Source organism: Crocodylus porosus, unplaced genomic scaffold, assembly GCF_001723895.1.
Source record: "Crocodylus porosus isolate Cpor-Errol unplaced genomic scaffold, CroPor_comp1, whole genome shotgun sequence".
Taxonomy (NCBI): Eukaryota; Metazoa; Chordata; order Crocodylia; family Crocodylidae; genus Crocodylus; species Crocodylus porosus.
In genome coordinates, this window is record NW_017728942.1 from 7,991,378 (window position 1) to 8,003,349 (window position 11,972).

An 11,972-nucleotide genomic window follows, 5' to 3' on the forward strand; every position below is an offset into this window, starting at 1 on the left:
AGGCTTACCATGGGTCAGGAGCTGGCCTCCAGCCTGTTGTGTGAGTAACATTTTTTTTTCTTGTGACCAGGATAAATTTATCTTCAAAAGCAGAAAAGGACCAATGCTTGGCACAGGCTGTTCAAAGGCTGCCCAGAAAGGGAAGTGGACAGGGAGAAAGAAGAGGACAGGGATGCAACTGGAGCTGGAGACAGCAAGAAGGACAGCAATGGGATCAGCAGCAGCAGAAGGGACAGCGACAGGGACTGTGAATTACTGAGAATGCAAACCCCAAATTGGGGCCTGGACTAAGGGAGTGTGTTTGGGTGAGGGAAGGGAAGGGAAGGGAGGAGGGTGGGAGTGCAGGGGAAAGGGTGCATTTATCGTAAAGGATGCATGAGTTTCTTAACTGAGGGAAAGCCTATAGATATAGCTATCTAAAGAGAGAGAGAGATAGCTATATCTGTATCTGCATCTCTAGATATATAGTTCAATAATGAAAAAGGACGACTAGATTCTTCTGCAACATTGGAAATCAGAGGTAAAAAACATATCAAGAACTGAATACATCTCCACCTTCTTGGGACAGGGCTATGGCTAGTGCAGGCTGCAGTAGCAGAATCAGGTGTCTGAGAATTACACTGCCAGCTTTCAGTGAAAACCCAGGATAAAAAAAATAATAATCTTCCTGTTGTAAAAAGTTTAAAGAGGCAGCTATAATTGCAGAGTTCATTTTAAAGTTATGGAACAGAAGAGTCTTTAACTATGTCTGAGAATGGACAGATCCCGCTTCGATTTCCTAACCAGCTGCCAAAGCGCTTTTTAAGAGAGGTTTCCACAGAAAACAGCTTTCCTTGCATTCAGGTAACATCTGGCACCATGAGAAAAGCCTAGTACAGAACCAATTCCCTAGCACTACTGCACCCTTGTGATGGTGCTGAGCAACCAGAGACAAATGAAACATGAGAAGGGAAGCAGGGATCCTAAACCACCTGGCCATCAAAAGCAGCAGAGCTAAATAAACCTACTCAGAGGCCAGGGATGTGTATGGGTTCACTTGTGGCAGATCAAACTGCCCTAATTTAGCTGTGACCATGCGTTACAATCCCCAAAAGCAGCAGCAAATTTATCCCTGGCTGAATCAGGGGCAGTCCTCTCACTCTCAAATGCCTAATCTCAGTGCTCAGCTGTCATGTGTTCACATGCATTTACAAGCAGCTGTCACAGCAAGATTCGCTTCAGGTTTATGCCTTGAGCTTTGCAGCTCTGTTCTTGTGTCCAGAACCTAAGCCAACATCTGGAGGACAGTGTACACATAGCACGATATCACCACTCAGCCTGCTACCGCAGCCCCAGCTGTCCTGTCACAGGCATGTGACAGAGAGGTGAGAGTTAAGCAGGATGAGCCATGCAAAGCTCTATCAGCCTCTGAGAAAACACAGCATTCACTTAATGAGCCCCTGGAGGGAAAGCACACAATTGGGGGTGGCTGTAGCGGGTACATGGACTGAGGTGTTTGCTGTCTTGCTATGAACTCACTGGCCTAAAATTGCATTAAAAAAGGACCAATTTGGGTTTTGCCTGACACGTACAAACTTCGCAGTCCTGGTGTTCTGAAAGCTGAAGAGAGGGGCAGGTGCTTATGTAGCTGCAGTCAAAACCAAGCTAGCTTTGTTGAACCTCAGCCAGTTTTCACCAGCTGAGGATCCAGGCCTCTGGTTTTGATTTGAGTTTTCCCCAATCCAGGCATCAGTGTTTGGGTACGAGAACCAGAGCTCTAAATTGGACTCATCCGAGGTGACTCAACAAACAAAAACACTGGGATAAACAGCAGAAGGGAAAGATCTAAATGCTTAATATCCCTTTTTAATACTCCCGATGCAATAGTAACAGCAAAGGAAAGGGGGGAAGGAATAGGGAACGATGCTGCAATTAACCTAATTTTATTCCTTTCATGCAGATACACCACACAGGGAACCATTCCTATCATCCAAATGACCCTTAATTTAAGGAACAGAGATCATATAATGACAGCCCAGGCACAGGGAACAAAGCCAGCTTGCCTCGTAAAGGACTGAACATGTGAAATTGGATTGCAGTTACAGCTCTGTACTCACAAAGCATCTCGTTGCTCGAGTAGGGGCCGCAGGGTCATCCTCTCTAAAGAGTAGCTGCTTAAGTGAAGAAAAAATGCTTCTGAGTCTTAGAAAGACTCTAGTTTTCTGCTTTTTCCAGTGGTCTTTTTTCTAAGTATATCACTGCAGTAATAAGAAACAAGAACCTCATAGTTATTTGTTATTACAAAAACACACAGCAGGAACTGAGACCCAAAAGAACAAAAGTACCCTGCGGTAGCACATCAAGGCTGCCCTCAACTCTGGAAGAGCTTCTAGCCTAAGGTGTAAAAATGAGAAGTTTCTATCCTCCCCACAGGACACTAATTTAATCTTTTTAACAATGAATCTGCCTGGGCTGGCAGCAGTGGCCAGGATTAGGTATTATGATGCATTTTTATGAATGGACGCGATCAGTCAGGCAGCTGTCAGAGGGACTTCAGCTGGCACTATCAAGGCAACATCCAGAAGTGGAGGGACAAAGGGGAAACCAGATGCCACAGCCAGCAAGGCATCATACGAAGCCAAACCCTCAGGAAGCAAACACACGCCCACCATGAATGTGCAAAAACCCTACTGTCCTGATGATGCTTTAATAAAACTTTGATGAAAAAGTAGGCCCAATTTTCTTCTCAGTTCCACTGGTTTCACGTCACTGTAATTCCACACTATTCCCACAGAGTCACTCCAGCAGAAGCAAGAAGTGTCAGGTCTAATGAGAGTAATGAATGTCACTACTGTCCATTTACCATACTCAGAAAAAGAGTCAGCTGTTCCTAGGCTCAGGTGCATTGTACTCAGGCAGCAAGCCGTGGAAGAATTGTACTGCATATAGGCACTGCTGATAAGTAACCACAAATGGGAGGAAGTGTAAGGTGGAAAATGGTTCAAAACCCCCTCGTCTCCAGTGCTTGAAAGTAGTGTTTCTCAGCTCAGTCCCTGAACTGGACACGAATCCCTGGGGACACTGCCCTTCCCGTCTAGCTCAGTGATATAAACTTGTGCTTGTGCAGAGAGACAGCCTCGTGTTATTTCCCACAACGCGCACCTGAAACAGCCACAGATGTTGCAAATGGGATGTTCCCAGTTTCCCCAGTGCTGTGCATATATCACAGCCTGACAGAGGCACCAGGCTGGGAATAATGTGGGTGTACTCTGGCAGTGCCTATTTGTCATCACCAGCAGAACAAGTGGCCCCTACAATTACGAGCGCAGGCTCAGTCTAGTTCTGGCACTCAGTGGCAGCAGCCATGCTGAGACCACCAATACTGGAGGTAAAATGATGCCTGTGCACGGTGCAATACCTCATTTTCATCCAAATTGTAGAGCCAAGGGGCAACTGCACTGGAATGTGCCAGTTTAAGTACTGCTCCTATAAATCTTAGCCAGCTCTTGCCACTGTGCCCATCACTTTGCAGGGAGCTTAAAAGGAAGAAAAAAAAAGTCACAAAAGTTGCTTTAGAGGGGAGCAGCAGTGATCAAGAGAGCTGACAGGCTTTATGCCTAAGCAGCCAAGCACTCGTTAGGACCTCTGCAGCTTCCAAAACAGGGCCAGGAATCTAGCAAGACCCAGTTGCTTGGCTCATTTTGGTCCCAAGAGACTGTGGACAGGTGAAACCAGAGGCTGCAGCAGTAAACACAAGGGAACCAAACCAGGGCTGGAGAGTGGGCAAAGGTGTTTTGTTTAGTTGTAAATTGAGGAAAGGGAACTCACGGGCTATGCAATGAGTTGGCCCCTCCAGTGCTCTCTTTGCAGCCTTTGCTCTTGCTGTACCCAAGCACCTTTACTCACAAACAACAATCATCCCTTCCATACCACCAGCTCCACAGGACATGGGACTTGCAGACAGCACGAGGAGGGACCTCTCTCAGCGACAGCTCCGTGCCTCCCCTCTCCGCAGCCCAGAACAATCCTTCTGACACAGAAGGGCTGGAGGAGTCTGAACCGAACACTGGGTCCGGAAGTCCCACTTCCCAGGATGGGATGAAAATGTGACCGTAAACCAAGCAGGCAAAGGAAACCAACTCCACCGCTCTGACGGCGCTTCCCGTGGGTACAAAGACAGGCAAGGTTTTCTGCATTGGCGTCTCTTGTATCTTTGGGTAGAGTTTCCTGCCGCAGCCTATTCTTGGCTCCCATTCAGCGATTCCCTGTTCTGACACAGCATTTTGTTAATCATATACAGAAAGAAAACAAACCCCTTTTGTTAAAGGCTTGCCAGCGGAGGAGACTATTCAGACCCAGGGTGGACACCGCTTGAATTTACTGCAGTGTAATTAGGGCCAAACTCTCCCCTGATTTACCTCCAATTAATCTTGTGCCAGGCTGGCGTAACAGAGAGCAGGACCTCTATTTGAGATGGAAAACACTGAACAATTGCAACGTACAGCAGCACGCAGTCTTGCTCACTCTTTCTTTTGGGGCCAGCTGCAGTGGGATGTCTCAGAGCCATGGCTTCTCTTGGAAAGCTGCAAGAGATTCAGTCAGCTTGATCGGCAACAGCTCCAGGAGCTGATTCTAAATGAGCTGCTTTCAGGACTGATCCTGGTAACAGACCCGTGCAGCCCAGGACCCATTTCTGTGCCAGTCACAAAGATTATAGTAGGTTATAATGCGCGATAGGTAGGTAATTAGACTTGGTGACCCAGCAGGTCCCAGCCAGGGCTGTGGTTCGGAAGGGAGCAAGCTCTCTTATTTTTATCATTCAGAACGACTGCCATGTTGGTTTGGGTTTTAAAGCGACCGCAGGCAGGCCAGCACGGGCTGAGCCATGGTCATCCCAAGAGTTACTGCGGGGACATGACAGTGTGCGGGCAGAACGCCCAAACACACAGCTCAACTCAAAACTCAGATAACATGGGAACATATGGCAATGAGTCTCCCGGGGGGTCTGATCCTGTATCCCCACCAGCAGGCACAGCACAGGCTCATCCCGCTGGAAGGCAGCGCCAAAGCCTCCTTTGTGGTAGTTAAGACTGTTAATTACTGTAAGCTGTCAAATGATGCTCCGTTCAGGTTCAGCATGCAACATATTGCACTCGCCTTACTCGTCAATAAACATCTCCTGGCAGCCAACTGTTTAATTAGCATCCTTTTCATTGCAAGCCAGAGATCCAGCCTCAGATTTCCATAAACTGCTCTTCTAAAGATTTTATCCATGAGAAACATCTAGAAAGCTTAGCAGCTATAAAAGGAGTGAGGGTTGCTCCAACTGATGCAGCCCAAGCCCCACTCCTGCAATCAGACTGGCCGGGGAATTCTGGGAATCAAAAATGAAACCACTGCCTCCGGGGGCTTTTCCCTGGATCTCCAGGTCTGAACCCCCAAGAGACCTAGAAAGGGCTTTGTGGGGGAAAAAAATGGAAGCAGGAGCTGAGGATCTAAGAAAGCTTGGACTAATGCGAGGCATGTGACACAATCACAATGCTTTGCAAAGCTGGCAGGCCACCCTCTCCTCCTGACCCCGCCCCAACAGATCCTTGCAAATTGGCTTTTATTCACTAGGGATTCACTCTAGTGGTTTCTCACACCAAAAATTAAACCTAAATTGTATCCAGATTTGGCTGTGGAGCCCTTGGCTTCTAGCTAGGGCATACACAGTATTCTTGCACATTCCCTCCCTCTCTCCTGGGTGCCTGAGGACATGCAGTAGCAGGAGAACACCTGCAAGTTACACAGATTTCCACAGGGCACAAAGGTTTTCTCGAAAGCTTGGGAGTCTCAGCTCCTGTCCTCTTCTTGTCCTTTCACCACCAGGACTTCCTTCTTGGCTCCCAAAGGTACAGTCCCCCCCCGGTTTCAAGCTCTCTTCTGACCTCCGGGGAACATCACTAAACCCCAAGCCATCAGCTCCGAGGGAGATGTGAAGTCTGCACAGCTGAGCAGCTAACTTGCAAGCAGACTGAGTGCGAGAGAGAAACCCTGTCTTCCCCAGGACAGATACTTGCCCTATTCACTTTGTCTAGTGATTCACCCACTTGCAATGCCTCAGTCCCCAGACACCAGCCAGGTTTCTCTTCTCTAAACAATAGCCCTAGCAAGCCAAACAAAGGCCTTGGCCAGAACCCCACCCCAAATTCATGGAGCTTCCTCAACCTTCTAGGAGCCTCCCAGGCTGGGTCCCGTTTCCTGCTCGCCTCGCCACCCAGAGCACGCACCTTCCTTTGCCTTTTCCCTGCACTGTTTGGTAAGGAAGCTGCCCGTACTGCAAAAGTGACTTGCTCAAGCTCAGTTGCTTTCCCTGAGCAGAGATGCTTCCTCCTCCAGGTGATCTGGAGAAGCCCTTCTTCCTCATGGACCTGGCACACTTTAGGCTCCCAAATAAGACTTCATTTTCCTGGGAACCAGCTAGTAGATTGCGCTGATCCTTGTGCAAGGGGAACTTCAGGCCCAGTGGAGTTGGTTCGGGTACCTTCCTCCACTGGATCGCAGCAGCTTTATCACCCCATCTACACCCACTCCCATCCTTGGTCACACTCTGGATTCTGGTTCATCTCCAAACTCCCAATCCAGGTCCTTTCCTTGGCAGAGACAACATTTCCCTCTTTGAACTGAAGGCAAGGCCTGGACTTCATGGCCCTGGACGACTGCCCAGAGCCAGCCACAGCTTTGAAGACCTCAGGATTCCCGTAAGCTGGCACAGGAGGACAGCTTGGAGGGGCTGGCACATGGGTGACTCACTCAGGTCCAAGGGCAAAGGCTTGTTCTGTTGCGGCTGAGGCACGACCCATCCTCTCTCCACTCCTCTCCAAAAGGGTTTAACTCCTTCCTTATCACAGGGAACACTTCCTAACTACTGCAAACTTCCAGTCCCATCTGAACCATAAAAAGTTCTCTCCTCTCTCTGGCTTCCTTGCTGGGCATTAGGGGATTTACCACAATAGTTAGTGTCTGCAGAAGGTGCTCACATGACCAGGCTTTATTGGGCCAATTCAACAAAAGCGACATTTCAAACAAAAGATGAGATTCAAAACCCTGAGATGACTCCTCTTCCTTCCTGCCCATGCCTGCTGGCCTCAGGAGTGCTCTGCCTTATTAACAGGAGTTTAATTAGAGCCACTATGAAAACAGGAGAAGAGCATCCTTTTGCAGAAGTGGCCTCCCTGTTCTACAGAGAGGTTTTGCTGCAGTGGGGATGTTCTGGCTAGCCTTTAAACAAGCCTACAGAGGAAGTGGTCTCGCAAAGTAGATTTTACCCAGAGGATTCCTGCTATGCGATGATAATGTTGCTTCTGGGTTAGTCATAATGGGTTGTGCAGTGAGTCTATTACTGTGGTTTGAAAACTACCATTACCGGAAAGGCCAGACAAGTATAATGAAGCCAGGCAATTAGAAGTGCCATGAACACATGGGCTGTTAAGCAATGCACACGGGAAAGCAGGCGTTGTTCTGCCTGCACGTGGTTTGGAGAGACTGGACCAGCTGCATTTTCACCTCCCAAGGGAACAATGCAAGGGGTCCCCAGTAATGTGTTTAGAGAATACCACAACCGAGACCCTGCTAAACCCAGCAAGACTGGTCAACGGCCTTCTTCCCCACTCCGCTCTACAACTGAGCATCCCAGAGCACGTCCTGTGCATCAGTGCCAGCCAGCCTTGGGCAAACCAATCTCATGTACCCTAGCTTAGGTGTTAAGTGATGGACATGGGAAGGGAGGAGCTGCCAAAGCTCTCATCACTAGCTCCTCGGGAGACTGCTGCAAACAGGGGCCAAACTGCATTACAAGTCTGCACGTGGTACAAATCTCCCCACCGCTCGTTCTAAACCTCAGGGTGACCAACACCCAGCTGGCTCCATCTGGCTGCCTTCCTCTCTAGCCTTCCCTTGGGTTTCCCCACAACAAGCTTGCAACCATTCTCCTCTCCTCCCTTCTGGCATACCCCTCCTTGGAAACACAGTCTGCAGCTTTTGCCTAATACCATTGACTTGCTTTTCCCTTTCCATCCCTGTTTTCCTCCACCCCTGCTCGACACTGTCTTGGGGTGAGAGAGAGTCTTGAAGGCCTATTCTCATAAAAAAATTAGGCAACTGTGGCGTTGATGCCTACAGTCAGATGGGTCGCCAACTGGCTGGAGGGCCGCACCCAGAGAGTGGTGGTGGATGGGTCATTTTTGACCTGGAGGGATGTGGGCAGCGGGGTCCCCCAGGGCTCGGTCCTCAGGCCCGTGCTGTTCAATATCTTCATTGGCGACTTGGATGAGGGAGTGAAAAGCACCTTGTTCAAATTCACAGATGACACTAAGATGTGGGGAGAAGTGGACACGCTAGAGGAGAGGGACGGGCTGCAATTAGATCTGGACAGGTTACAGGGGTGGCCGGATGAGAACAGGATGGGATTCAACACTGACAAGTGCAAGATGCTGCACCTGGGGAGGAAGAACCAGCACCATACCTACAGGCTGGGCCGGCAGTGTGGGGATGCAGTCAGGAAGGCCAACCGCACCTTGTCATGCATCCACAGGTGCATCATAAGCAGGTCCAGGGTGATTCTCCCCCTCTATGCAGCACTGGTCAGGCCGCAGCTGGAGTACTGTGTCCAGTTCTGGGCGCCGCACTTCAGGAGGGACGTGGACAACATGGAGAGGGTCCAGAGGAGGCCGCTCGCACGATCAAGGGACAGCAGGGCAGGCCGACGAGGAGAGGCTACGGGACCGGAACCTGTTCAGCCTCCACAAGAGAAGGATAAGGGGGGATGTTACAAACTAGTCAGAGGGGACCAGCAGGCATTGGGGGAGTCCCTGTTCCCCCGAGCACCGCCAGGAGTGACTAGGAATAACAGCCACAAGTTGATAGAGTAGGTTCAGGCTGTACATCAGGAGGCGCTACTTCACTGTCAGGATCTGGAATCAACTTCCAAGGGAAGTGGTGCTTGCCCCTACCCTGGGGTCTTCAAAAGGAGACTAGATAGTCACCTAACCGGGGTTGTTTGACCCCAGTACTCTTTCCTGCCATGGCAGGGGGTTGGGCTTGATCTGCTCAAGTCCCTTCTGACCCTACCAACTAGAAACTATGAACTATGTTCTTCCCCCACATCAGGAACCACCTCCCTCATTGCTGTTTTTATATTACTACAGAAGTGGAGCACCTGTTCCCCATTTCACAGATGGGGAAACTGAGGCTCCAAGAGGCCAAACGATCTGCTCACAGCAGCACAAGTGGGGGTGGAATTCAGGCCCCTCAGGTCTACATTCAAGCACCAGGCCACCTGTCTGCCTCTCTCCAAGCATCGCCTCTTTTCTGCCATGCTCCCTGCCCACTCTTTCTACTTACTAAAAGTAGCCAGATGCAAATTGCCCCCAGTACTCCTGCTTCCGCCTATATCACAGATCAGCAACAGGAAGATCCCAGGCAGAGAACTTATATGAGCAGCTCAGTTCAGGAGGGTGAGGGCTCGCTACCAGACCCAGCACTGACCCCTCTGCCCTGCACTGACAGCATTTCCTCCTACTGCGTTCTTTCAAAGAGCAACAATATCTCACTAAGGTTTTCTTTTTAAAAAAAAAAACCCTCATGTCAAAAACTTTCATTTTCATCGTGGGTCTTCTCCTCCCCTTCCCATCCCCAGGCTACTGACCCCAGCACCGCTCAGGGCTCTTCATGTAACAGGGTCTGTTTAGAGCTCCTTCTGTAAGCAGCCTGGAGCATGGCTCCCTCAGCAAAGGACCTGCTTGCAGAAAACAGCCGCAGCAGCTCGCAGTCTCCCTGCCTGCCTTGCCAGGGGGAGAAATCTCTCAGGTACTGCTAAAGGTTGGTGATTCTTGCCAAAGCTTTCGCTTATCCATCGGTCTCACATAGGCCTAGAGCCTCAGGTGCCGATACCCGATGGTGAACAGTTATCACCCAAGCCAGGCCCACGTGCACGTCTGTGCAGTCCTTACGCTGCCAGGGATGCGTGCTGCGTCTGCTGCCTGACGTCGCATTCTTTCAGCTCCTACCTACTTCTCTGTTTCGCCCAGGCCTTGTTATACTGGCTTATCCAAAATGTCATATCCTGGTATATTAATCTCAGCATCCTGTTCTGTGCAATCCATCCCAGCAGCCTGTGACATGGTGTTTTCCCAGGGGCCTGTTTTATGAGGCCAGTCCATCGTCTGGGAGGGATCATCCAGAAGTCAAGGGTTAGAGGGTGTCAGCCCCTCATCCTGCTCCAGCTGGGAAAGGCAAAGCCTCTGCCTGCAGGAGAAGAGACAAAAGGCAGCAGTAAATATCAGGAAGGCTCCTTCTTGCTGCTGCTAGACAGAGGCACCCATTACAATCTTCCCTGGCTCTCCAGCTTGCAGACTCACCCTGCCCTGGTTGCTTTGTGCCACCACAGAGCTCACCGTCCTCACCTAGGTGCTCTGCTTCTGTCAGGCCTGTCCGAGCACAGTACAGCCACCACGCAACTTAGCTTCCCTTCCCCAGGATGAGAGGTGCTGAGCAATCACTCAGCACCCAGATATCTGGCAGGTGCCTGGTCCAGTCACTGCCTGAGCTTTAGCTGGCCAGTGCCTGCAAAACTAGAGCCCCTGGGTGCCAATTCTTGCAGACTGAAACATGCCGTTCCTCACACCTGACACGCTGGCTGTTTCCAAACATCATGGCACCCCGTGGAACGGCGGGAACGGGTCCTTTTGCCAGCTCCCCCCCCATTTCTCCCTCCCAAGAGAGCTCTTTGAAAGGGTGGCTTGGAAGGTTTCTGCCCCCCCCCCCGCAAAAAAAAAAAGATAGATTTCTCATAAAGTTTCCAAAGAATAACTTAATTTTCTTTTCAGAAGCATTTCAGCTCAAATGGGAACTATGTCACTTGGCATTTGTCCTGCGCTCCCACACCCAACCGGCAGTCTGGTGGCCCGGTGGTCCCACTCAGGACTGGGCAGGATCCTGGGGGCACTTTGCCAGGGGGATTGCAGCACCGCAGTATACCCCCTGGCAAAAAGGGGGAGGCCTGGAGCCGGGGAGAGGCAATCCCACCGGTAAGCACAGAGGATGGGATAACACAAAAGGCTCAGTGGCATCCCCCACAGCCACGCCGAGCACTGGGCAGGTGATTTACCCACGGGGAAGGGGAAAACCCTCCGCTTTCCGGGCAGCTCTCCTCTCCCACTCCACTTAACTCACTAAACAGAGCCCCAACCAAGGACTAGCCTAGCCACAGCTAGGGGTAATCATACTCTCCACTACAATTTCCAAGCAGGGAGGCAGGGCCCCTGTCAAACATCATGCAGGAAACTGCTGTCTTCTAGGAACCTGAATGATGGGGAAAGGAATGGGAGCTGCTGATCGAAACAAGCAGCTGTGCCTCCCTGGGGGCTGCCGGATGAAATCAGATGCAGACCTGGATGCTGCCTGACATGCTGTTTAAACTGGGTGGGATTTATGAGGTTCCCCCCATAAAGATGATATCTGTGGCTGGGATCCTGCTGAGTTGGTTCTGGCTATTCCCAGCTCTTGTTTGCTTCTGGACAGTGTTCAGTGGGGCTTCCTTGCTGTGTTTTGTAAATAAGGGAAGATGGGGGGGGATCATAAGGTCTAATGTTATCTTGTTCATTTACATTTAAGACTCCATTGGACTAAGAGTCTGGTAACCCCCTATCTGGGGCCAGCATGAGGTTAAGAAGAAGAAAAACAGTCATACTTTTTCCCCCACAGACGCTAGCAAAAGTGCATCTCTCACCAGCAGCTGCAACAGGAGGAGCGCTACTGATGCTGGGACTACAGGCAACTACCTCTGTTTCCCCCTAAACCTGGTGTGATTTTCAGGCCCAGGCCTCTCTGTGGGTCCTAGACCCTAGCAGCTTCCCCACTGCAGCTATTTACCTTTGAGTGTAACTGGGACTAGAGCAAACACCTGGGCCACGGGTTAGCGAGGATTTAGTTAGGGAGCTTCTGGAGGGGTT